Genomic DNA, 27,373 nt, shown 5'->3' on the forward strand with positions numbered 1-27,373 from the left:
ATGTTTGGCAGCGCCATGCATGTTAAACTTTAGTTGTTTCATCTTATTATTAAACTGATTAGTCTTTGCAGCCTCAATACTTCAAAAAACCATTTAAACCCCACCTTTCAGCCTTCAATAGGGCTCTAAGGGAGCTGTAGCCTATAAGCTGGAGTCTGAATACCCACTAGCTGTTAGTTATACTTTCAAAAACAAAACACTCCCCTCCAAAACTGAGCAACTTAAGCAGGACCGTCTTAAGCATATGTGGTGCCGGGGTGCAAAGATCCACCCAGCCCCCCCCCCCCGGTTGCCCAGAGTTGTCAACCTTTTTTTAAGGGTGGAACCCCAAAGTTGTTGTCCTTTTTTAGGATGGGCCGGCAAGGCGCACACGGCAGAGGAGCCTGAGGCGGAGGCAGAGGCGGCAGCAGCAGAACAAGGCTGGCACCAGGTGCCGGGGGGGGGCAAGCAGAGCCCAGCGCAACAACAGTAGAGGCGGAGGTGGCGGCAACTGAGCGAAACCAGGTGCCCCGTGTGAGCAGTGTGCACTGGGCGGGCCTCTCGACGGCCCACCAATCCCAGGTGCGCAGGAGAATGGAGCCGGCCAGCTGCCTCAGTGCCTAACTTGCCCGCAGCAGAAGAGCTGTGGTGCTCCAAAGGGCTCTGCTCTGCTCAGCAGCAGCTGTCAGCTCTTCCCAATCCCCGGACTCCAAATCTCAGCCCCGGACTCTCGGCCTGGCCCTGAACTTAAGATGCCTTTTGTAAACTACTGTTCTTTCTGTTTCACTTAACTTTGAAGCACAGTTCACCAACCTGAAATGCCAGCTTTTTTCTGTCTTTTTCTCAAGAGTGATTATTGACCCTAGGGTCCTTTCAAGCAGTGTCTAGAATCCCACAAACAGTCCAGAAAATCAGAGATATTTAACCAAGTCTTTTGGAACCGTTTTTCTATGGAAGCTAAAAAAAAAAAAAAAGGCTAGCAGCTTTATAGATTTGTTTAGTACAACTGTGAAATAAAGCTAGGGTCTCAGGTTCTGATTAACAAAGGGAGCCTGACTCCACATTAATAGCAATGGGTTACACGTAAAACAAACAAAGAGCATAAAAGTATAAAAGTATAAAAGTAAAGTAGATCAAATCGTACCCAAATCGTAGATCAAATTGTAACCAAAGAGTAAAAATGCAGAGCTGGAAATGGGTATTATTTTAAAAGCATCAGGACAGATCCAGGATCATGACTTCCTTGGGCAATGGAATGGAAAGTAAAAACCAAGTGGAAAGGCTCAGAGTGATGTATTCTTCATATCGGGCAGGTTGGCAAGTCAAAAGCAATAAGGAATATCATCTGAACATGAGCAACTATGGCACCATTGATGACCTCATATTGTCCTCTGCTAACAGTAACTTACCAGCAGGCAGTGTGATGAGAATATTGAGTTCATCTTCAGATGGCAACTATTGAGATTTGGGCTCCAACCACATGAGTCTCACATCAATGAGCAGAGTGGATGAAAGTTCATGACTTGTCCCAAGGGAAAATGACACACACACAATATTTTAGAGATGCCATCTCTCTTTATACTGCCTGAATCAATAAAAATGCATATTGCCAAATGTATTGTTTGATTATTTAATATATTTCGCGCCGCTGCACAGGGCACACCTTCACAAGGCAGCTTACAAGAGAAACAAATCAAGTGACAAAATTTATAATATAATAAAATAGCCTCAGATGAAATCATATACCAGAGGCAAGCAAAAAAAATGAAAAACCAGTAAAAAGCTTGGTGGAACAGAGAAGTATTTAATCTTTAGGGCTACTTAAAACCTGTGAGAGAAAGGGCCAAACAGATTTCTCAGGAGCAGAAACCTCGCAAGAGTGTGGGCACCAATAAAAACTCCCTGTCCCTGGCAGCAGTCAACCTGATCAACTTTAGTGGGTGGCCCAAGTTCAGGATTCCTGAGGCAGAACTCAGGGACTGGACATGTTCATATGGGTATAGGTAGCCCTCCATCCAAACCATTAAGCACTTCAAAAGTTTAACAACAGCGCTTCAAATGGAGCCTGGAAACAAATGGATAACCAATGTAACTAATGGAAAAGTGTTATGTTATGATATGATCAATCCACCAAGTTCCTACAAGCCTTCTGGTAGAAGTTTGGATCAGTTGAACCTTCCACACTTTCTCTTCAAAGACAGTTCTACACAGAGAACATTGCAGTACAGTATGGCCATGTCTTATGCACATTTAACTATATGCAGTTGAAGGTCAGCTGGTTGAAATCCTGCAGCTTAAATGAAGAGCCACTTGCACAGAGAGTGTCTTCCTGCCACGGAAAGAGTTTTGAGTTCTGTGCCTTGCTTACCAGGCTCTGGGAAGGCTTCACACCAGCTCTGGGATCTCACAGGATCCTCCCAGAGCTGCTGTGAGAGCTCCCAGAACCCAGTAAGCAAGCTGGATAGCTTAAGAGCTCTCTGCTTTGGCATTGCGAAGGGAGGCAACACCCAGTTGGCATGCTGGCTCCAGAGAGAGAGGGATAGCTGTGTCAAGCTGCAACCTGGGGTTATTCTGGCTGCATGGAATTTTAGCTTTGGGTACAATCCCCAGAACCTAACCACAGGAAAAGTCACAAGTTGACTGTACCTACTTATTTTCCCACTCCTCTGGATGAACTGGTAATCACTGAGTTTATTGCAATATTTAAATATTTTACTAGTCTTTTAGCTTTGTTGGATTTTGATGCATATCATGTATTGTGATTTTAACCGGCCTTGAAATTCTTTTTTGAATGGAAAGGAACTAGAAATATTTTAAATAAATAAATGATAAACTACGCCAATCCTCATCCTCTTTTTTTTGGTGATGAAATATGCATCCAATGGATTGTAACAGAAATCTACATTTCCTTAATAGTTAAGGATCCCAGTTAAATGCAATTTGTTTTCTTCGAGTTGAGTTTTCTAATATATTCTGTCTTTTGTTCCTTGATTTTCCTTCCTACTTCATTGTGCTGGGTATCACACTGAATACCTCGAGTTAGCCATTGGCGCTTACAAACTTCTGAAATTTACCCCCAAGATCCCAACGGACAACAGTCATATCATCTGGAAAATCTCTCTGTCAGCAGAAAACAATTTTCACTTTAAAATATATAAATATTTGGCATACGCACAGCTTAAGGATGAAATGTTAAGAGCAACCCTCAGTTTTTGTTTTCAATCCCTCCACCACTATTATCCATTCTGTTTCCTGGCTTTCATCACGTGGCACACCCAATCCACTTTTGACGAATTCCTTATCCTTTTCATATTTGCAAGTATTCAAGGTTCCAAGAAAGCCTAATTTATAACATGGAGGAGGTTGCAGATTTCTGGCACATGCAGTTGTGCAGATGTTATTCCTTAAGGAAGTCTATCTTGATTGCCTGTGTGAATAATGGCTCAGAGCTGGCATAGTGCCAAGAGTTCTCTCATAGCTGAATGTATAAAACTACTCTCCTACTGAAAGAAGGCCCCCAGTCGGATAATATATTATTACGCATGATTCAAATTACAGGATCTGCAGCAGGGGAGCTAGTGGCTGAATAAGGACAAGCACACACGGAATACTGATGATGGCATGATGGAATCCATCATGCATTGAAAGAAGCATCGTTTTAGCATTTAAATCCTCTGTATTCTTTTCAAAGTGACTATACTGATGATTACACAGATGAACGTAATAAACTAATCATGCCTATTTGTGATTTTAAAAAAAATACATCAAAGACGAGCTCCTGCAGTATTTTTATTTTATTTTGCTTTCTTACTGAGTACTTGAAGCCCACGAGCTATAATTCAATAAGACAATATTAAATTCGTCCCCTATCTGATCCTGTTCCAGCGATTAGGATACTGTAGAACAAAACTTGTTTCATTCGGTTATGTGGTCTGAAATCTCTGCGTTCCACAGTATTCTGGGCTGTTTTTAAGTCACTTGCACAACAAATTACTTTACCCACAAAGAACTAAACCCACATGTTTGACACATTATTGGCTTGCCAAGCGTTTTCCTTTTATAAAGAAGCACTGTTCATGAAACAATGCATAAAAAAGGAAGGGAGGAGAAAGAAGGGAGGTATTTAGCACCATTGTTTGCTTGCAGAAAAAGTCTCATCCAGGGAAAGAGCTATTATTTGGGGGATTAATATGCAAGTGTTAAACACAAAAAAACTATAACCAGTGACAGAGTCTATATATTGCTTTGCTCAAAATAGCCTCAAGCCAGCTCTCATCTTAACTTCTTTTCACACACTCTTGTATTCAGTTATTCTGGCAAAAGGGATGCTAATCAGGTGCTTTGTGCAGGGGGCGAGAGGAGTGGGAATGAAATTTGTTCAGAAATGACCTCAATCCTTTTCATTAATAAAATCACATCTAGGCAGAAAAGTGGCAGAAAATTAAATGCAGCACGAAGATGGTTCAGATGTGACATATACTTGCCAGAAAAGAGAATAGAATGTGAAGAGATTATGCAGCATAATAAGTCTGGAAGGATTCTGAGAAATGCTTAAGTGCATAGCGATCTTATGCTGCAGCATCCTCTTTACCCCATGCTACCTTCCCAAGTCTTGAAAGAATGTTATAACGGAGGAAAGGTTTTTGATGCACACAATATGAAGCAATATATCCCTATTATTAGAGAAGTAAAGCTGTTTTAAAAGCTACATAAGGCCACAAAACCCCCAACACAAGTGAAATAGTGCCCATGGTTATCAACACCTCCCTCCTCCTGAGACAACAGAGAGTTAAAGCACACACACACACACACCTCACAGCATCTGGGAAAATGCAGCCACCATTTTGCATAGTGATTCAAATTATGCTGGCAGAATAATTAATTGAGCGACCTAATCTCAGGGAGGGGGGGGGGAGAAAAAGGATACATTAAATAAAGTTCATTACTGCATGATGTAAATGAGTTTCTCACCAATGATGTCACTGATTGGCTGAGATGTGGAGCTGGTTTCGAACAGTGCAGCTTGGCCGGATTGGCTGCTAGCTCTTCTGGTTACTGCCTGCTTGGGCAGCGCTTGAACCAGACACTTTTCTGCCTCTCTTGTTGTCGTATGAAGCAAATCATGTTCAGCCCAGCTGTGTCTCCATAGTAGTGGCACCCTAAGAGATTCTCCCTCTTGCTTCCCACAGCTCATCTGTAAGGCGGTCGCTGCTGTGAAATACCAGCCTTTGGCACGGAGCCCAGACTACGTTGTTAGATCCGTCTATAATACAGAAAAGACATTTTTTTAAAAAGCAGTTCTTTCACCAAATTGCATCCTAAGAAGGATTAATAACCCCCGATTGCAGCTGGTTTGTATAGTTTGAAATTATGTCGCTCAGAAACTTTCTAAAATACAGGAGGTGACCTATAGCAAATGAGAGTAACGTTGGCTCTCTGAGAAATAAAGGCAGGAAGAAAAAGCAAGCAAGACGCTTCTTTGTTTACCTTGATTACAAAATTCTTCATTTCACTGTAAGGACTGTGACCGATTTCTTGGCACAAACCCAACCCTTTTGATTTTTTTTTTTAAGAAAAAAAAAGAGCTAAAGCGCTGGGGCTTTTTTCCTATTTGCATCCGTGTAATTTTTCTATTTAAGACAAGGGATCTTAATTAGTATTCTGTTTAAGTATGCAAACTGAAGCGGGGCCATGATACCAAACGAAATGAAACAAAAAAAATAAATCTGTATTGTAAGAGAAAGGAGGGGGAAAAAATCTGTACAGCTTTTACAGTTCAGCTGTCTGACTCTCTGGGAAGGAGAAGGGGGGAAAATGCAGTGATATCAACTTTGCCAGACAATGGAGTACCTACAGGCTTTCCCCCCCAGACATGTCATTTATAACCAGTCAGTATTATGTGCTGCAGACAGTGGCCAATCAGTAAGCTCCTTTCTACAGCAGTGACACAATAGGTGCAACTGGCCACACTGTCCTCCTAGCCCCTGACAGCAGTTCAGGTTCATTTACCGTGTGCTGGAATATGTGTCCGTCTTTAATATTTCAATTTTTTTAAAAAAAGCCATCAGCAGCGGCATCCTCCTTTGTTTTAACTATAATTACATCAGCCTAATTACTGTGTATGAGCTGCAGTACCACCGTTCCAAAAAAAAAGGTCGCACTGACGTCACCCGATATAAATGTGCATGAACACGGCTGGTGATTTAAATAATAAAATGCATCAATTGCTTATGCTTCTCACCCCCACCCACACCACCCATCGGTGCTTCCATCCTTTAACTAAATGAATTGAGAGCACATGGGGAAAATGCAGGATCTGCTTTCAAACCTGCTTTCCTTCCTCCATTTATTTATTTATTTATTTAACCTTGCCTTCCCCATTTTTCATTGTAGCCTTCTGCTAAGAAACCGAAAAGACAAATATGCTTCAAGTCGGCAAATGCGCAGATATATAGGGCAAAGCCAAAGTACTACCCCTAACTAGATGCTGGGAAATATATCTGCATCTGCACCATCACAGACCCACAGAAGTGTGATGATCGTTAGATGCATAGGGTGGCTATATATGTACGTATCCAACGGTTTGATAATTAATAGACTCCCTTGTAGCCGTCCCGGAAACTATTCATCTGGCCAAAAGATTAAATCATCACTTTTCATGTATTAGTTCAATATAATTGGTCACGTTTGGGGCGGGTGGGGTGAGCGAAGAGCTGTCATGCTAATTTTTGTGGTTTTATGCATGGGATTTACATATTCATGAAGAGAATAGCTGTGATGACCACCGACAGAGCAGAATGAAAAGAAAGAGCACAATTCTTCAGAATACAGATTGCTTGTACACACACACACACACACACACACACACACACACCCCAAGAAGGTAAATGATGTAGCATATGGCAACAAGAAGAGGAAGCTGTCTGGCTTTTATTCAAACCTCAAGATTTCTATGGTTTACGAACCTCTGAATATAGGCATAAGGTACATTTATATTATTAATTACCTTTGTCTGATAGCAGGGGAAAAAGAATACTGCTTAGACCCGTTTGCTCCACATGTTCATTGTTATAAATTACACACGCATACAAATATGGATTGTTAGATGGCATTTTATTAGAGATGTGTAAAATGCTTACAATAGAGGAACGCTTCTCCGTGTCCCGTCCCATCCCACCCTTGGTTAAATTAACCATTTTTAGATCTGGTTTGTACAGGGAATTGTATATTGCAATTAAGATTTATTTATACATACATACATACATACATGAATTCGTTCCATAGCATGGATTGTCATAAACTCAACTAAGCACTGGGGGGGGGGGGTGTCAGTTTGGTACTCATTTTCAAGCGAAAGTTCAAAATTCGCACTTCCCGAAATAATATGCAAACAGAAACACAGCTATCCTCTTCAAAATTTGCACGTCTTCAATTTTTGTGGTGCAGTTCTTCAACAAAAAGTGTGCACAAAATGCATATATCTGGGGAAGGTGTGCAAAATGTGCATAAAAACACATTAGTGGAAATGCATCATAAGGGAAATTACAAAAATATGCACATTTGGAGATATACACAATAGAAAACGGATTAATTCCCTTGAAAACTTCTTTTAAAAAATCACAAATGGTTGTAGAAATGTGACAAACTTAACCCAAGTCTGGAAAAATAAATAGGAAACTAATCGAAATCAAAATTGACAGTTTCCTGCATGGCTACTAAGAATCCACATTTCCCCGCTCTCTCTGCAAATGCAGGTGTTAAATCAGGGGTCAGCAACCTTTTTCAGCTGTGGGCCGGTCCACCGTCCCTCAGACCATGTGGTGGGCCAGACTGTATTTTGAGGGGGGGAATGAACAAATTCCTACGCCCCACAAATACCCCAGAGATGCATTTTAAATAAAAGGACACATTCTACTCATGTGAAAACACGCTGATTCCTGGACCGTGCGCGGGCCGGATTTAGAAGGTGATTGGGCCAGATCTGGCCCATCGGCCTTAGGTTGCCTACCCTTGTGTTAAATGAATAACCTGAAGTACAGTGGTGCCCCGCAAGACGGAAAACCTGCTAGACGAAAGGGTTTTCCGTTTTGGAGGTGCTTCGCAAAACGAATTTCCTATGGGCTTGCTTCGCAAGGCGAAAAGGTCTTGCGAGTTCCTGCTGGTTTTTTCCCCTCCCCCCCCCTTTTGCTAAGCCGCTAAGCCGCTTATCAGCTGATCCGATCAGCAGATAAGCAGATAAACCGCTAAAAGCCGCTAAAAGCCGCTAATAGCACTAATAGCGCTAATCCGCTAATCCGTCAATGGGCTTGCTTCGCAAGACGAAAAAACCACTACACGAAGAGAATCACAGAACGTATTCTTTTCGTCTTGCGAGGCACCACTGTACATTTTATCTGTATTTTAAGATGCACAATTCAGTTCATCTAAATATTGTTTCTTTGTTCTAAAGACAACATATCTGGTTTTTGTATAGTTTACAAATGAGACATATTCCAAGGCAGCCAGTGACAAATAGTATAAGGTTTTAAAGGGGTCTATCTGAAGGTCACCCACTTCTTTCCATTTTTATATTCTTGCCATAGCATGACTGCCAACTAATTACTGATCACTGCTCCATTAGCAGTCTTACTTTAAACAAATTACAATCAAATATGAAAATAAATAATATAGACGAAATCTGGAGGAACAGCTAATTAAGCAGTGAACTAATTTTTATTCCTCTAAAAATCAGCCTGACATACAACATGGATAGAAAAGCATGTGCAGATAACTTCCTGGGAAAGCAACTTGATATATTTAGCCCTAAATAGAATCACGTAACCAGTTGGCACTGCAGGTCTCTAGATCAACCAATGACCAAAAGTGGATACTCTTCACCCTATATGCCCCTATATATTAAGCCACATATTCCGGATTATGGTGTGACACAAACACAGAACAGCAGGGAAGTGTGTTATCGACTTGCTGGTAGCCAATGATTTAATCAGACATCTATAGTAGGGCAAGATCCAGCCCAGGTGTGGAGTGATCACTTGAAATCAGTGGGGCTTATAGATGGCTAACTCTATCTAGATCACGCCCATTAGATTCTATATGGTAGATAACATTGAAAAAAATAATTGAATTATCTCATACATAATGTAGCATAATAAAGACTAGCAGTTATGGTTATAATTCAGTTTCCACAAGTCAGATGAGTTTTCAGGTCTTCTAATTTATACAATTAAGAGTGCTCAAATTAAAAAGGTTCATGCATCACATTAAATCATGGTTAAAAATAAACAATAGTTAAAAATAAACCGTGGCTTAATGTGAATGAGCAGAGTGCAGGGTCATGCTGCTGAAAGGTCCTCATTTTGCTCCTTCCCCACTCCTGCTGCTGCCATGCAAGAGAAACGCAAACAAACCAGAGGCTGGCCTCATCTGATAGGTGAATTCGCACACTGGTGGTTTGTTCTTCTCCAAACACAAACAAGCAGAACATGAGCAGAACAATACTCTCCTCACACTCTTTCCACCTGTGATTCCCAGCCACTGGTATACTGCCTACAACAGTGGAAGGAGAATAAAATATTATCCTCCATGAATTTGTCTGATCTACGAAGCAGAACTTTCTTTTGTCAGCCCTGCACCTTCAAATATTTAGGTTTGTTGGATGTCCCCAGTTCTAGTGCTATGAGAGGGAGAGAATTTCCTCTCTGTATCCACGTTTTCCAACCATGCATAATTTTATAGACCTGTCATTTTCCCTCTTGCTCACTCTTCTGTCCTCTAAGGTAAAGGTAAAGGTACCCCTGCCCGTACGGGCCAGTCTTGACAGACTCTAGGGTTGTGCGCTCATCTCACTTTAGAGGCCGGGAGCCGGCGCCATCCGCAGACACTTCCGGGTCACATGGCCAGTGTGACATCGCTGCTCTGGCGAGCCTGCACCAGCGCAGCACACGGAACGCCGTTTACCTTCCCGCTTTTGAAGCGGTACCTATTTATCTACTTGCACTTTTAGGGGTGCTTTCGAACTGCTAGGTGGGCAGGAGCTGGGACCGTAGATGGGAGCTCACCCCACCGCGGGGATTTGAACCGCCGACCATGCGATCGGCAAGCCCTAGGCACTGAGGATTTACCTACAGCGCCACCCGCGTCCCTTCTGTCCTCTAAAAAGCCCCAAATGTTGCAACTTTAACTCATAGAGGAAATGGAAAGAGGCAAGTCATCTTGAGCCTGCTAATGTATTTCCTCAATGGGTTATTAAAACTTCCTACTGCATGCTTAGACAACATCTGCCTCCTGCTCACATCTTCATTCACAGGGCAAGTTACACTATCTGTAGCTTCTGTTCGTTTGATGTATGATTAGAACACTCATTGGCACTCCAACTGTTCCAATTTTCCTGGAGCAGCCACAGTTGAGAGTCCTGACCTGACTACAGTGGTACCTCTGGTTGTGAACTGGATCCATTCCGGAGCCCCGTTCGCAACCTAAAAGGAACGCAACCCGCATCTGTGCATGCGCGGGTTGCGATTTGCCGCTTCTGCGCATGCACGTGACATCATTTTGCATGTCTATGCATGTGTGAGCGGCAAAACCCGGAAGTAACCCTTTCCAGTACTTCCGGGTCGCCGCGGGACGCCACCTGAAAAGATGTAACCTGAAGCAGGTATGACTGTATATCATTTTTCTCAGCCTTTTTGTGTGCACTTATACAGGCACACAGCTGTATATCAAGGTTATGTTAGGAGAGAAGAGCAAATCCTACCTACTGCACAGGAAAACAATCTGAATACAGTACAGAAGTCTCATCTCTAGTTCATCCGTTCCATACTCAGATAAGGACACCCCTCCCTACAGCACACTGTAGTAGAAACTTGATTCAGAGCTTGTCCCTAGCTCCCAAACCACACTAGCACCCCAGCCAGGCTTACCCATGCACCATCTGCTACCATTTCCACCAGGCTGAGAGTGCTGGCTTCAAACCTAGCAGTGGTAAGACTACAAATCCTTCTTACCTTCACATCTGCAATAGCCCAAGCATTAATTTCCTGCCCTGCATTATACAAGGCAAGCTATTGTGAGTGGAGGTGTTCATTATTAGATCTGTCATCAGAAGCATGTGTCTTACTTATGCTCTGAACCACCCTTGAAAGCTAGGCCCATCCTACAATAAGAAGTTTCCGTTTTTTGTTAAGTCACTGCTATATAGAATGGGAACACTATGTGGCGAGCCCAGTCAAAATCCTGCAGCTGTTGCTGGTGCATTGGCACAGTATAGGCCACGGGGTAGGCCTCTTAGCAGACTAGGAGCCCTGCAAATAAATCAGCTGTTGGATCTTTAGCACTCTTTGTCCCACCTACTCTGGAGGGCTTCTTTAAGTCTTGAGACCCAGGAGCACCAGTGCAGCTTGGCAATGCTAGATTTTGAGGGGGTTGTTTAACCAGGAATGCTATGTTTGTGGGTCCAACTGCTCATTCTGTTGAGGGGAGTTTTGGACTTCTGTCCCAAAATTATGTCTTGGTCAGTATCACTGCCCAGGAGGAATGAGGAAGGGAAAGGCTGCAACTGAAGAGAGGCCCAACTTTCTTTCCTGCTTGGTTGTGCAGTGTAGCAATTATCCAGTCAGCGCTAGCCTCTCAACCTGCCTAGCGGCCAACTAGTGAGTATATTCTTCCTATAGAGAAACAAGGGATTCCACCTAATGTCAAGCACAGAGAACAGGTTTAGCTCTTATTCAAGTCACTTATGTCAGAGAGGATGTCAGCAGTTAGGTTCATATAGCCATATGTGGTGGGAATGCAGGCCTGTACAACTGTTTTGGAAATTCATATTTGAAGAAGCTTCTTGTATTACAGGACAGGTTGATCCAAGGCTAGCTTTATTAAATCTGTTTATGGATGACCATAATAATTTATTTTTTAAGGACCTACTAATCTTTTTCATGTCTGCAGCTAGAAATATACGTAATTACACAATCCAGAAAACAGCTATTCTTAACTCTGCTAGAGGCCTGGTGGGATAGAATATGAAATATAGTCGTTATGATCATAAGAGCACTCAGGAACACAAAGGCCAAAGATGATTTTGAAATGGTACGATACATGTTTATTCAATATGCTGAAAAGCCCAATGTTGTCCCCTCACCAGCAGCTATCCATAGCTCACTCTGGGACAATCTGTTAAGGAAGAGAGCAGAAGACCCTTATTGTTCGACTGTATCATTTACTTTGTATATGCATTGAATATTTCTTGCTGGGTATCAATATATGGGGATTGTTTGTTATTTGTATTTTTTGAAACTGAAAAATAAAGAAGTTAAAAAAGCACAGAGAACAGAATAATTGAGCTGTATACCAAAGCATGTTTTGGGAAAGTAGATGCTGTGACTTTAAAGAAATGTGTGTTGATAAATTGCCCTTGGCCTGCACATGTGGAATTGTTGAACAGAAGGGCCCTGAAAATGTTTATAGTACAACACTGTTTAAAGGAAAACTAGGGATCATAAATAAAGACCCAAAAAAGAAAGAAAGAAAAACAGAAACTTTTGCAAAGAAAAAAGAAACTCAACATAAATGACCACAAGATTAAACAATATTTAAATATAAACAGAAGACATCTAGATTTAATAAATATAATTGAGGCAAGTAAAGCATTTACTGACAAAAGCAAGAAAACCAATAAACTCTTGGCTCACTGTCTAGAGAGAAAGTAATAAATGATTCCTCTGGTGATGTCCAAGGAGGATCTACAGAAACTTACTAACTTTAATAAACAACTTATTACCACATTAGTAACTTTTATTAAGCTATCAGTGGAATAATCCAGTTCATCCAACATTAAGCAAATTATTTTAAAAAAACAGCAAATAGTTAACATTATTGGAGGGCAGGCAACTTCCCAGTTACAGAAAAACACACAACGTGCACATACTTGAATTCCCTATCCAAATAAATTATCTGTGAAGTTTTATAGCCTGAATTTAGATTCACTAATACCTCCACTAATTAGTCTCCTTCATAAACTTCAAATTCTGGACACATTGACTAAAGCCATGATTATGCTTCTACAAAAGTTCAGTAAGGACCAGCCCTCCAAATATGCAGACCAATTGGGTGGTGGACTGTGTCACAGGACTAGGAAATGACTGACCCACATTAGCTAAGAATCCAAATTCCCGGTACATGACTTGCCCTTAAAATGCTGCCAGCCTGTAAAAATGCATTAGATAAGTGAGAGTGACATAATGTACAAATGAACATCCAGCTAGTTTGCTCAGTGGAAAAAAAGATATTATTGACTCTTCTAAGGCAACCTTAGCATGTCTGCTTCTCCTTACAGAACAGCCACACTTAATGTACAATATCACTGTCTTATCCGCTAAATTAGTAGCATTATATATTGCAACACCACCTCATTAACTAGAAACTATAGCCACTTAGGGGCAACCCTGGTTGTATAATTACAAGTTTCGTGCTTGGATTCCTCTTACTCGTTTCCCAGCTCACCTCTCATGCTGGAAGAAGGCAGGAGAGGGGCAATCCTAATGAATGCACATTGAAAATCACACACAAGGATTTAGCTGCGTGATGCCCCTAAGAACCAGCAGGGGATGCTAAAAGATTTAGCTGCTTAGCAATGTACACCTTACTGTTGATGGTAAGACACAATACATTTGATATTCTACCTACGCTTTCACCCAGGGCACATGTAAGGTTAATAAGAAGTTGAAAGAAAAGCATGCTGGTCTAGGTCTCCAGGATAAAGGCACAAGCAGCCTGTCACAGCCAGTCCTCAACCTTCTTGACTGACTCAAGTTATTGCCATGCATCTTATAGCAAATGATGATCTGATGTTAGCTATTCAAAACAGACTACTGCAAGAGTCTCTGTGGTTTGGTTTAAACAAGTTAAGGAGTATTATAAGAGAGCTCCTCAATTGCTCCAAGTAAATAATTTTCTATGCAGCTCTTGGTGCATGTCTGAACACGAGCAGCAGAAACCTTTGCATTCAAATCCTCCATAGCTTAAAAAAAAACTTTGTAGGATTCTCTTCACAACGAATGGTCCTTCAGAAATCTCATAACTAAGACAGAGCCTTCCCCATGCGTAAATTAAATTCCAAGGATGAAACAAAAGCATAGTTGGTCACCCACATCTGAGTTACCTTCAGTGTGTGAACTGAAAGTCTTGTGTGCTGATCCCTTGGTTGCTATTGACAAAAAAAGAAACTGAAGGAAAACCTGGAGGTGCAGAAATGCTTGGGATGAGGAAACAGAGGCAACAGAGAAAGTGGAGAGAGAAAAAACAGATGATCAGAGATATAAATGCAGAGAGACGTGAGGGGCGAAAAGCACTGATAATTTTTCAGTTAACCATGTGGCAATGATATCCTTCTAACCTGAAGTGGTGCAAAGAGAGATCACTAGAAGGTGCAGAGTGAAAAGGGATGGTGATCAGATGGCAATACAGAAAGTTGTGGTGGAAAAGGGTTAACAGATGGAATTCAGAGGAAAACCCAGGAAGGAGTGCTATAAAGAGGAGATGAGGAGGGTCTAGAGAAGAAGGAATACAGTGGTGCCTCGCAAGACGAAATTAATTCGTTCTGAGAGTTTTTTCGTCTAGCGAATTTTTCGTCTTGCAAAGCACGGTGTCGGAAAAGTTTTGGAAAAGCTTCAAAAATCACCCAAAACCTCAAAAAAGGCTACCACACCGCGTTCTATGAGTTACTCCTCGAAGTCAAGTCGCAACTATATTAACGGTGTTAAGAAAAAGGAAACAAACTTGCAAAAAACGCAAGACGAAAACGAAGCAAGCCCATAGGGAAATTCGTCTTGCGAAGCAGCTCAAAAACCGCAAAACCCTTTCGTCTAGCGAGTTTTTCGTCTTGCGAGGCATTCGTCTTGCAGGGCACCACTGTAATATGAACTGTTGTGTTTGCAGGGAAACCTTAACAACACTAGAGAGACAAGCAGGTATGGCACTCCTATTCAATGCCATTGCCAGGTCCTAAGCCTTCCTGTTCAACCTGTGGCATCCATTTTGTAGATTATTCACCTATGCTCTAGTCTATTTGAAAATTAGATACAATTACTTTACATCTATTCTATCACACCTTGACCAGCCTTAATCAACTGCATTTGTTTAAATGGAAATAACAGAATGTTGCAGCATTTCTAAGCAAACAAGTTACTCAAGCAATTGTTTTGATGGTTCTTAAATGTAGTTGCACCGAAGGCCAGCATTTTAGTTTGCTTGTTTCTGGAAAATGAGCACAACGTTTGGCCTTATAGTCATTATGCAAGAGGGTGCTTGAAAGGCTTCCGAAGAAAACTCAATTGTAGCATTTATATTTGTTAGAATAAATGTCAAATAAAGAACATTAGTAGTTTGCATGAATGCAAAGAAAATCCTAAAAATATTATTGCATGATAGGGTCATTATGCTTTCCAAATGCTACCATATTAGTAACAAGCAATTTAGTAATTATGAAACATTCCTATATAAATACAACGTATCCAGAGGCCAAGGTTTCTGCAGCAGAGAAGATCTACCTTACACTGCAGTTATAAGTGGCAGCTGGAACATCAGGCAAAAAACTTTTTTAAAAAAATCTCTGCCATCATTGGTCAAAGGCTTTCTCCCAGTGAATCTGATGTGGTGGCGGTGTGATTTTCTAAGGTCATATAAACAGCAAACTCATAGCAAAATGTATTATTTTAAAAGAGAATTGGGGAGGAGTTAGCAGCCAGCAGCAGTTCTACTTAGATGATTGCAGCTTATGGGAACTCGTGTACTGGACTCGTAAGCAGGGGCATTTGCAAGAGCATTTAGCGGAGAGTTTGAGGGGGATGTCTGGAACGCTGTCTCATGGTGCATGTAGGACCTGAACCAATGGATTCAAGTTACAAGAAAGGAGATTCTGACTAAACACCAGCTGTTCCACAGTGGAATGAGGTGGTGGGCTTTCTTGCACTGGATGTTTTAAAGCAGAGGTTGGATGGCCATCTGTCATAGATGCTTTAGTTGAGATTCCTGCGTTGCAGGAGGTTGGACTAGATGACCCTCGGGATACCTCCCAACTCTTACAGTTCTATGATTCTGAAACAAAGGGGGTGAGGTTTCACTTGACCTACTTTAATGGGAGAGCAGTTGATTGAAGGAAGACATGAACAAGACTAGAGAAATGGCACATTTTTTCAAATCACTTCTTCAGTACTTTCTGCCAAAATTTATGTTGCCAGAAGAAATACTGGACATCCCATGAGGGTGCTTTCTGGGATCCTCTCAAGTGTGGAATGCATTGCAAGTGCCCACGTTTTCCACCTCTCCTTAATATGCATTAGCACTAAACAGAGAATGTGCATCGCAAAGAAAGATGCATTAAAGCCAGCATTGGCTTCAGAACTGAAACAGAAAATCCTGCATTGCTTGAAATACAATCAGATGTTATTTTGTGGCAGTATTAAGATTATATTTCTAATAAACACCACAAACAGTTTTAATAGCTGGAATGGTTTTTCTCTTACATAAGCAGAAGTAACTTAAACCAGCTGAGCCTGAGAACCTAATGGAGGCCTGCAGTGTCTGAATTTGGCTTTAAACTATTCACTGCATATTGTTGGTCACTGATGACACCATATGGAACCTGATTCAGCCTTATGCTAAGCTACAGTGCACTCCTAACTATGTGTACTTAGAAGTTAGCCCTATTGGATTCAATGGGGCTTATTCCTGGGTAAATGGGCTTAGAATTGCAGCCTAAGAGTCTGAATACCTTCACTGTATCAGTAGCTAGAGCCAGCTGGGAGAGCTTCTTTCTAATAAGCTTTTAAAAATAATATTGGCTGGCTTGCAGTTAATATATATTTAGCAGAGTAAAAATAACTTGGAAGCTGGAGTTTAACCTACCACCCATCATCTGTCTCATACAGATATCCCTAGCATTGCTTTAAAAAAGAGGTAACGTTAAATACACAGGAGTCCCACTGGTAAAGAGAGAGAAAATGTTCCTTTACTTACAGTTACTTCAAATTCACAAGCATGGCTTTGGCTTCTCAGTTAACATAATGAGAGGAGGTTTTCATGGCTGCCTTGTGCAGCAGAAGAGGGAAGACAGAAGAGCAAGCAGGAGGAAGGGGCAGAGCTTAGGTGCTCACTGGGAAACCCCAATGTGTATTTCTCCTCACTGTATCTGCAAGTTTCAACCCAGCCTTCTACTGACTGAAGCCACACAAGGTTTGTATACCAACACTTTCTACCACCGTGCTAAACTGTGTATAGAACAGTCATAGCCCTGTTAATGCAAACACTGCGAAAAGCTACAGATTTAGTGTGCAGTGTTGCCATCATGCTTGATTATATATCCACTGTGTTGCCCACAATAGCCAGTCAATAACTGAACAGTTCAAAGGGTCTTATTTAAACATACCCTGTTTTCCACCCATAATGGATCCACAATGCAGCTAATAATTGTGACATTTATTTAAAAATACAACATTGATTTTTATATTTGCCTGTTATTATTTAAATGCTTAGTTGATTGATCAAGCCAGGAATTAAAATGTATCTTGGGTAACCAGGTACTGAAATGCTAAGCTCTGTCCCACTGCCCACTGTACAATTCCCACACAGAGAGACACATGTGCGCAAATAAATCCTGGGGGTGGGAATGTGCCGCTGGCAGGCAATGGACACTCATGCACCAAGCTCTAGCTGGAGCTGAGAAGGGAGGAAGCAGCAAATACAATATTTGTACTTATCGTTGACTGGTGTTGGGAAGGAGTAAGAAAAAAAGGGTGGAAAACAGCATAAAAACTATGGCAGAGAGTAAAAACAGCTGGAAACTAAAACAGATTAAAACAACTGAAAAAAACTGAAGGGTGGTGAAATGACATGCCAAGTGAGCCTATCTGGAGCTGATATTCCACAGATGAGGTGCTACCAATGAAAGGGTCCTTTCTCCCTTAGCCACCCACCAGGGACGCGGACTTATAAAAAATATTTGGGGGGGCCCGGGAAAGCTCATGAATAATAAATAAGCTCATGAATATGCAAATAAAGTGGCTCCGGCCCTAAATAGGGCAAGCCACGCCCCCCAGCCAGCCGATTGGCTGGCTGGGAGGTGTGGCCAGTCGGGATTCCCCTGTTCTCACGGGATTTCCGGCAGTGCCTTGGCAGTGGCGGTGGTGCTGCGAAGCAGCGAGGCAGGAGCCCCCGCCCCCGGGGATTCCCTAATCTCGTGGGGGACGGCCGGGGCTCTCCGATTAGGGCGCGCGGCTGGCTGGCTGGCTGGCGAAGGAGCAGGTGGGGAGGAGGCGGGGGACGGCGGCGGCGCTCTGCTGGAAGGGCGCCCGAGATTATTGGGGGGGCTGAGCCCCCCCAAAAAATTTTTTGAGGGGGCTCGAGCCCCCTCAGGCCCCATGGAGTCGGCGCCTATGCCACCCACAACACTTCACTGGGTGGGGACACTCTTAGAATGACTTCCCAGGATATCAAAGACTACATAGTTGGTTTTGGAAAGAAGTGGTCCTAAAGGTACCCTGGTCCCAAGGCATGAAGAACCTTTAGGCCAAAACCAGCACCTTGAATTGGACCCAGACTCTTACTGGGAGTCAGTGAAGCTGGTGACACACTGGTGTGATGTCCTCGCATCACCCAGTCCCACAGTCTTATTTTGAGCTAGCTGAAGTTTTCAGACACTTTTCAAAGGCAGCTCCATGTAGGACATTTTGTCATAGCTCAAACAGAAGGCTACCAGGGCATGAGTAACTGAAGCAGGACTATGCCTGTCCAGGGGAAATGACATCCCAGCAAAAACTGGCAAAAGGCGTTCAAGGTCATGGAGGCCACTTGGGTCTCCAGTGACAAAAGTGGGTCAGTGAGCACCCTCCTGACTACAAGCATGAACCTTTAGGGGAGCAATCTCCTTTAGAAGAGGCTGAACAAACAACTTAGCTAGGCAGAAAACCCACCAGCTAACAATCCATCTATCTTGTCTGGACTGAGCTTCAGTTTATTGGCTATAATCCAGTCATTACCTCATCCAACCTATTGCATAATTTAAAACATAATTATGTAAAGCTACATGTGAAAACTGCAGACAGCCTTGAATGTATTTCCTAAACATATGCCAAAGCATCTTAAACTCTTTTTTTTTAAAAAAAAAAAAAACCGTCCTCCATCTCAGCCAGGAGAAATAGCCGCAAAGCTTCCAAAGTTCCATTTCCTTTTTATTCCAGCTATCATTTGTTACATATTCAAATGAAACCAAATCAAAGTTAGTCTCACCAGAATTCCCACTGGTGCTTCAATTTTACTGCATCTTTAATAGCATGATGGAATCAAAATGCATGATATCGGTTCAGTATATAAATTTGTCCAACTCATAACGCTTGGCTGTATTACTAAACTGACCTTTTCTCTCAACAATTCTTCTTCAGATTGAAATTATCAACTCATCTTACATTGTCAGCATTTAGTTACACTAAATGAAAGCAGTGAACAGTGAAGAACATCTGAGCATGTGCCTAGAAAACAGCTGTCTGTGCGCAGGCCAAGCCCTCAGAACCAGCTGCTTCTTAGAGGTATCCTCAAAAGTTATTTAACATTAACCTATTAACTGTTGTTGAAACTCCTACCAATTGCTCAGAAACTACAGCTCTCTTTGGATGTTCCCTCCACACATATAGCTAATATGCAGGGCGGCACGACAGCACTGCCTGGCTCTGTTCTCCACATCACTTACCCTTACCATGTATTGAATGCAACACTAGCACAGAGTTTCCAACAGTACGCATATTTTGACCTTACAGAGTTTCACTCAAAATGTGGATAACTAGAGGTGGGTGGGAAGGTATGGGCAGTATCATGGGTAGAGTCAAAATAACATGACCCTGCTCCTTGTCAACTTGATAAGCCTTAAGTGTGGGTGGCAATATCTAAAGACGGGTTAGGTTAACATTTTAAACGTGTGTGGGGATTGGCCTGACTGTAACACAACCTGCTGATATTCAGCTAGTCAGGATTCAAAGGGTGACCTTTGCCACCATTACCAGAATTTATGGAAAGGTTGGGGGGGTTGCCCCTCCAGCGGATACCATACACCCCTCCCAACTACCAAAACCAACACAATCACTCCTGCAAATGTCCCCACAAAACACTCCATCACACAGTTTTTTCCTATCTCTTTTCGAAGGACCTCCGTTGCACATTACCAAATGCATCTATGTACTGGCTCAATCGGAAAACTTTAGAAAGTCATATGAAATCACCCCAGTATCAGATTTGCGCCATTCCAACTTTGTTCTGATCAGGAAGGAAATGGTTACCAAGGAGGGAGCCTGGGACGTGGACAGGGGCAGCCATAATCCCTGACGCCTAGGACCACGTACTCAGCAGCCTCTTGCATGGGAGATAATTGCTAGCATCCTGGCCCTGAGTGCCAGACAGGTAGCCATTCCAGAGACAATAGTAAACCCAACCTCAATTGTTTAGGATCTTGATCAAGACAAAGGGGTGTGATTAACTGGACCAGGAGAAAAGGAACATGTACATACTCACCTTTTGTTTTACTTAATGGGTGTGAGGTGAAGGTCAAGGGAGGGATGGGGACAAACCTGATGCTCAAGTTTCTTCCAGAAGACTCTTCCCAGATTATGACATAGCTGTGATGTATATATGATGTATGTATTATGCTTCACTAAGAGTGTTGTGGGTAAAAAGGGAAACATATATAAAAAAGGAGCTATCCTTTGTTCTGGGCTCCTTTCTGCTTCTTCCATGTGGTAGTTGGAAGTCCTGTTGCAACAGTTCCTTGAATAAAGATCATAACCACCCTACAATCGAATCAGAAAGAATGCTAAATAAAGAGTGGGCATTGCATAACCTCCACACAAGCTTTGTGCAAGCAAATCAGACCCAATTTCTCAATAGCCAGGTCATTCTGGATTTCCTGCAAGTGGTAATAATGGGAGAACATAGCAACATCAGTATGTATTTACCAGTATTTCACAGAGAGGTTATCTATGACCAATTAGGGCTGATCTATTCACAAAGCAGAAGCCTTTATGTATGTGATTAATTTAAAAGTTTTACAATAAAATAGTCAATATGTTTTGTATGGGATGCAATGTAACCCCATCATCTCCAATATTTTACGGTCAGAACTGAAATGCAGACTTTTTTTTAAATCCTGGCCTCCTTAAGCTACTTTCCAAAGTAGCCAAAAGAAGATAGTAAGGAATGCCTTGGACCATTTTTCCTACTGAAATTAGTTTTTCTGATGGCACTTCTTAGGTCATATCATTAAACCATTTAGTAAGCAGAGCAGTAATATCTAACAGGTTGTTAAAGCAGTCTCTGAAAAGATGACAGCTGAAAATGCATAATAGATTTCTCATAGTCTAATCACTTGCAGTATTTATTTTGCAACTTTCACAAGCTGATATTTTGTTATAAATTGTTAGCTAATTAATATAGCAGAACATAAAACTGTTGTAGGGTCAAGCTACTCACATTACACTGTTTGATTGCAGCCCTACGCATTTACTGGCCAAACAACAACAGCAAATATTTTCAGTGACGTTTGAATATTAGCTTATGTATTTATTGACTGACAAATCTATAGCCACACAAAATTCCTCACACATTAGTTACAATGAAGAGTACCCATCCACTTATTAAAGCACAAAACTAAAATATTTAACTTTTGTGTTAGATAATGAGCAAGTTAATTGTATTTCTCACGAATATAAAATGTGTAATTACTGCTAATCTGCCTCATTTAAACTAAATTTTAATTATATAATTGCTGGAAATAAAATTTCTAATTTATGTAATGTATTAATGATACACAGTGGAGATAAACTGGCATTAGCAGAAACTTAGCATAGTCAATAACGAACAAAATTTAAAATGAATAAATTAGCCGTGCAACAAGCTAACAAAGTCATTCACACCGAAACCTGTGCAAACAAATGCAAAAAGAAGGTGTCTCTCTAAGTACTGAGACCTGGTTCACAATGAATACTTAACCATCACATAGGAATCAGTGCTGGACTACACCATTGCACCCTCTCTTTCTCTGCATCTCAATCTTGCGCATGAACTTCCTATCTCCTCTACTCAGGTTTTACTGTTACATGAAAGTCACTTGTCCATGTTAAAATTAAGTCAAGGCCTCACCTGCAGCACACAATTAAAGCAGTCTCATACCACTTTCAATGTCCATGCTCCCCTCCCCCCCCCCCGCCGCCCAGAAATTCAAACTAGAAATAGTTGCAGGTCCAATCTAGATTATATCAGGAGTGCCATTTCTTTAAAATGGCAAATGCAGCTATGGGTAGGATAGAAAGAGCACTAAGGATGAATGCTGTGCCTCATGGTGAAAATGGCACCTCTGTGGTCCTGATCCAACCCCCTCCATACCATGTGGTTTTAAATATTAAAAAATGACATACAAAAGAGACCCAGTCACAAATTTCTTGATATCTCCTCTAGTTGTCCCTTGCACTTAACCCTTTAACATAAAAATTACTGTAATATAAACTTCAGGCATTTGGAGGCAGATTAGATTATGAATCAATATAGTGTTTCCATTGTTCTTTGCAGCAGTGCTCCCATACATTTAACCCTTTTGCCCCTTTCATTCTGTGTACAGTGCTATAAATCCAAACTGAGGGGCCTGGAGTCTGACAACATCTGGAGGACCACCAGTTTCCCACCCCTGCCACAAACCAAGAGTGAACTCATTTTCTTAGCATGAATTCTTCTGTTGCCAAACCAGCACCACCCACCCACTAGGAAGGACCATCAGGAGGCTTGGAGGAACACCAAGGTTTGCAGAAGTACATTAACAAAAGCCTATGGGAATTATTTTTTGAAAGACACCAAATTGAGACTGAGCATGCTCAATGGGCAGAGAATGCTGAGAAGTTTTGTTATTGTTGGGTTTTTTGTTGGGGGGGGGGAAGAGGACAAAATATCACAGGGGGAGGGGAGGCATGATATGGAATTTCCTGAACAAGGGCATGACCTGGATCTAGAACAGGGGCATTCCATACATTTTGTTCCAGGTGCCACCTGTGAAACCCTGGTAATGACTGTCCTTATAACCAACAGCAGAGGTGTCATGTGATTGTATTTTCAGTTCCATTAACAGAGTAGCCCAGAGTTTAAGCTGAAATCCTAACCACTCTTGCTAAGAAATAGACCCTGCTGAACTCAGTAGGGCCCAATTCTGAGAAAACATGTATTGATTCAAATATTTCTGCACTGCCTTTCATATGCAATATACAAATTAATGTACAAAAACCAGAAAGTACAGCAGAATTAGAGTTTGGAATAGCATGGCCAAGGCTAGGTCAATGGCAAATAACATGGACTGGGCTATAAATTACATTTTTAAAAAGCAGGAGAGAGGCATTTAAGGAACTCTTAATACTGAAATCAATGGCTCTGAAAGGTGTTTAGCTTTACGGTGCCTGCCTTTTCAAGTGCAAGGGGCCACCGATATATACACCACATCCATAGCTCTCCAACATTCCTCTCACCTCTGTAACATCCGTAATTCCTCTGCAAGTGAAAATGTAAGTGTTCAAAAACCAAATAGCTTTGTGAGCCCCATGAAATGTAGAGATGCAAGTATGCAGCTGTGACATATTGAACTATACAAGAGACATACCAATCCAGGACACTGCTATTTTCTTCAGGGTCACCCTTTCCCCTTATTTGCAGACATCACACAAATTCTCAAGTAAGAAACCTGACAGCTCTGTCATTGGACTTTACAAAGCAGCTGATAAAACCTGACAGGGACAAGAATTATACAATGGTTTGGCTGTGTTTTTAAGAAAAGGCTCAGATGTTTTGCATGCAGCTCTAATGGAAAACGTTGAAGGTTTTCCCATCTACTTGCCATAATTTTGTTCATGCTCCGATACTGCTCTGCCCTCTGCTGGCCAGTATGTGGACTTGCAAAAAAGTAAAGAATCTGCAAAAAGCAGTGAATTTATTGATATCGAGGAGCAGTCTTAAAAATTAGTATCCAAAATGACAAGCTGAAAAATGGTAGACCTTAAACAGTACTATAAGACTTGGTTTTAAAACTATGTTAAAATTCTTACAGGTCAAATAAAGCGTAAGTGTGTATGTTTATAGATCATCTTTATGTGTACAAAAAGACCACAATCTACTTGGATTTTACATACATGATTGCAGCATTAGGCGAATTTTATGTAGGTGAGTGTAGCTTTATGCAGACTGCCAATCAAATAGAAATGGGGTAGGAAACCCCTGCTTACTGGGCTCTACTTTTAACCAAGCCATGCTGCAGAAACATTTACACTACTTCACTGGTCATGGAGCTCAAGACCTCCTCATTATTGTGTTGTATGCCCTTGCCTTTCATTATTTAAACTTGCTCTGACTTTGGGTCTTAGCTCTGTGCACAGTGGAAGTTTCTGCTGCTGAATTTGAAGTGCCAGCAATACAACTGAATGCTACTGTCTACTTTCTCCAACCTAGCAATGTGTGATGCTAAATTAAAGGCATTGGGCTGCATGAGACAATGCTGTCACTGGAGACATTTCATTTCAGGCACTCTCCCCCACCTCTTGCTCTGTCTGTAAACAGCATGACAACTCTGTGCCATATCAGCTGTAATTAAATATCATGTTCATTTCCTCAAAAGGGCCCCAGATGTTAGGAACTGATGAGAAGGAATTAAATTATTGAAAAAGCGATAATCTATACTGTATAGCAGGGGTCAGCAAATTTTTTTCAGCAGGGGGCCGGTCCACTGTCCCTCAGACCTTTTGGGGGGCCAGACTATATTTTGAAGGGGGAAAGTGAACGAATTCCTATTCCCCACAAATAACCCAGAGAAGCATTTTAAATAAAAGCACACATTCTACTCATGTAAAAACACCAAGCAGGCCCCACAAATAACCCAGAGATACATTTTAAATAAAAGGACACATTCTACTCATGTAAAAACACGCTGATTCCCGGACCGTCTGCGGGCCGGCTTGAGAAGGCGATTGGGCCAGATCCTGCCCCTGAGCCTTAGTTTGCCTACCGTATGCTGTATAGGAAGAAAAATAAGCTTTGTAGCAAAACAAACAGAAATGACAACTTCAGAATATGCCACTTCTGCTCTTTGCTCTTGACTAACAAAAAATCAGCAGTGATCTAACCAAATGACCAGAGATGCAACTTCTTATTTCAAGACTGATAATTTACTGCCCCCAGTCTTAAGAACATAGAAAGCTGTGTTACACTAGGTTGGACCATTCATCCACCTAGCTTGGTCAGCAGTATTGCCTATGCTGACTGGTAATGACTCTCCAGGTTTTCAAGACAATCTTACCTGGAGATGCCAAGGTTTGAACCTGGGGCCTTCTACATGCAGAGAGTGATGGGCTATGCCACCAAGCCCCAGCCTCTTCTTTTGCTTGTGTGTATATTCCTTCTGCTACCTTTCCTTAGAAAGAGTGATAGGGAATGAAGTTATAGGCAGCTTCAACAGCAGGGCTGAAGAGAAGTAAAAGCCATGTGTGGTTGGAAGAAGCTTCTTAGAAGCTCTCCTTCACAAGTCATTCTAAGCAGGTGCTCTTACAAGTGGCACAGGAGAAAAGATCACGGATGCTATTTCTCTCGACACTGTAGGAGTTACAAGGAATATCTGAAAATCACCTTACAGAATGAGTGGGACGCCCCACTTCCAAATACCACAGGACTGGCTCCCCCTTTGTGTGTTTTTTTTTCTACTTTCGAGCTTTTCCCATGATAACCCACACTTTAAAGCTGAATTGGAGCAAACAACAATCTCTGGAAAACCCGAATTGCACAGAGCTTTAAAGTGCAGATAGGGACGCGGGAGGCGCTGTGGGTTAAACCACAGAGCCTAGGACTTGCTGATCAGAAGGTCAGCGGTTCGAATCCCCACAACGGGGTGAGCTCCCGTTGCTCGGTCCCTGCTGCTGCCAACCTAGCAGTTCGAAAGCACGTCAAAGTGAAAGTAGATAAATAGGTACCACTCCAGCAGGAAGGTAAACGGCATTTCTGTGCGCTGCTCTGGTTCGCCAGAAGCGGCTTAGTCATGCTGGCCACATGAGCCGGAAGCTGTACACCGGCTCCCTCGGCCAATAAAGTGAGATGAGCGCCGCAACCCCAGAGTCAGTCACGACTGGACCTAATAGTCAGGGGTCCTTTTACCTTTACATTTAAAGTGCAGACCTGTGAATGGAAAAAGCGGGGAAACCGTAAGTGTGGATAAACCCGGAGTGAAGTCATATTGAGCACGAAGAAGTTCCAAAAGTAACCTTTTCTGTTCTCCTTGCATCTCTGCCAATATATGGATGATGAGATCATTTGAATGATTAAATAAGAATGCACTTGGATTTCGTGATGTGGCCCACAATACAGTTGAGAACTACAGGGGAATCCAAGAAGCACCGCCATTGCCTGGAAAGCATAACACCACACATGATGTTGAGCTGAGAAGGTGAAAAAGTGGGTGGATCACGGGAGGCAATATTTTTACACTGTTTGCAAGGAAGGCATCTGTCCATTGTTCTGAGTGATGACTGACTATATTGATACAATTTTTTTTGAACCTAAGTGAAGTGTGCCTCCTGAAAATCTAGAAAGAAAAACACCACCTTGTGCCTCAGATATTAAAACTTTAGGAAATGCTGTATGTTCCCTTATTAGACTGGCTTATTGTCAGGTATGCCTGAGCTAGAGTTCATGTTTTAAATAGTGCCATTCCACAAGCAGCCTATGACAATGTGCTTGGATGTGTTGAAAGAACAGAAGATTTCCATACAACATTACTGAGCACACATCCATCCACATTTATGTCACACCTGGTTTCCGTCATAGCCTAGGTGACAAGCATAGCAATGAAAGGTTTGATACAACTGGGAGTTTCATAGCCTATAGAATGACCAATATTTCACACCTAGGTTGCAGGAAAACTATTATAAAATGGATATTGACAGAGACGGATTGTCGACGCTGTAATATAATCTCATGGCTTTGATGATCTCAAACCTCTTGAGCATCATTTCACAGTTTATGGTACAGTATCATCACAATCCCTCAGAAGAATTACAGCTTTCTAACTAATCTCTCCCTATCGGTTACATGATATGGAAGCCATGAAGCTCAAATACAAAGAGGCTATAGTATGAATGATTGCACTCAGGTCTCTTCCCCCCACCCAACAATATTTGTAAGTCTGGTAGTGATAAATGGCACATGAGTTATAAACGAGCAACAAGGTCAGAGCAACTGAAAGCAGGGAGTTCAAAGAAGTGCCACCATTTTAGAGAGTTCAAGAAGAGGCCACAGACTGACATTGTTCAATTATTCTTGAGGGGGAGGCACAAAATAATAAAAGACA

General features: G+C 41.8%; 1 long non-coding RNA gene across 9 annotated transcripts in view; it reads right to left on the reverse strand.

Moving 5' to 3' along the window:
• The window catches only part of LOC308590043, a 268,309-nt gene that overhangs the window by 225,269 nt on the left and 15,667 nt on the right, over nt 1–27,373 (reverse strand). For 8 of the 9 annotated variants that reach the window (XR_014009618.1, XR_014009619.1, XR_014009620.1 and 5 more), the window contains one exon: nt 4,951–5,242. This is a non-coding gene — a long non-coding RNA (uncharacterized lncRNA). Of the gene's footprint in view, nt 1–4,950; nt 5,243–5,466; nt 5,491–27,373 lie in introns of those variants that run through there. The other variant, XR_014009626.1, reaches the window with a different exon arrangement.

This window comes from Podarcis bocagei (assembly GCF_964188305.1).
Source record: "Podarcis bocagei genome assembly, chromosome: 6".
Lineage (NCBI taxonomy): Eukaryota > Metazoa > Chordata > Lepidosauria > Squamata > Lacertidae > Podarcis > Podarcis bocagei.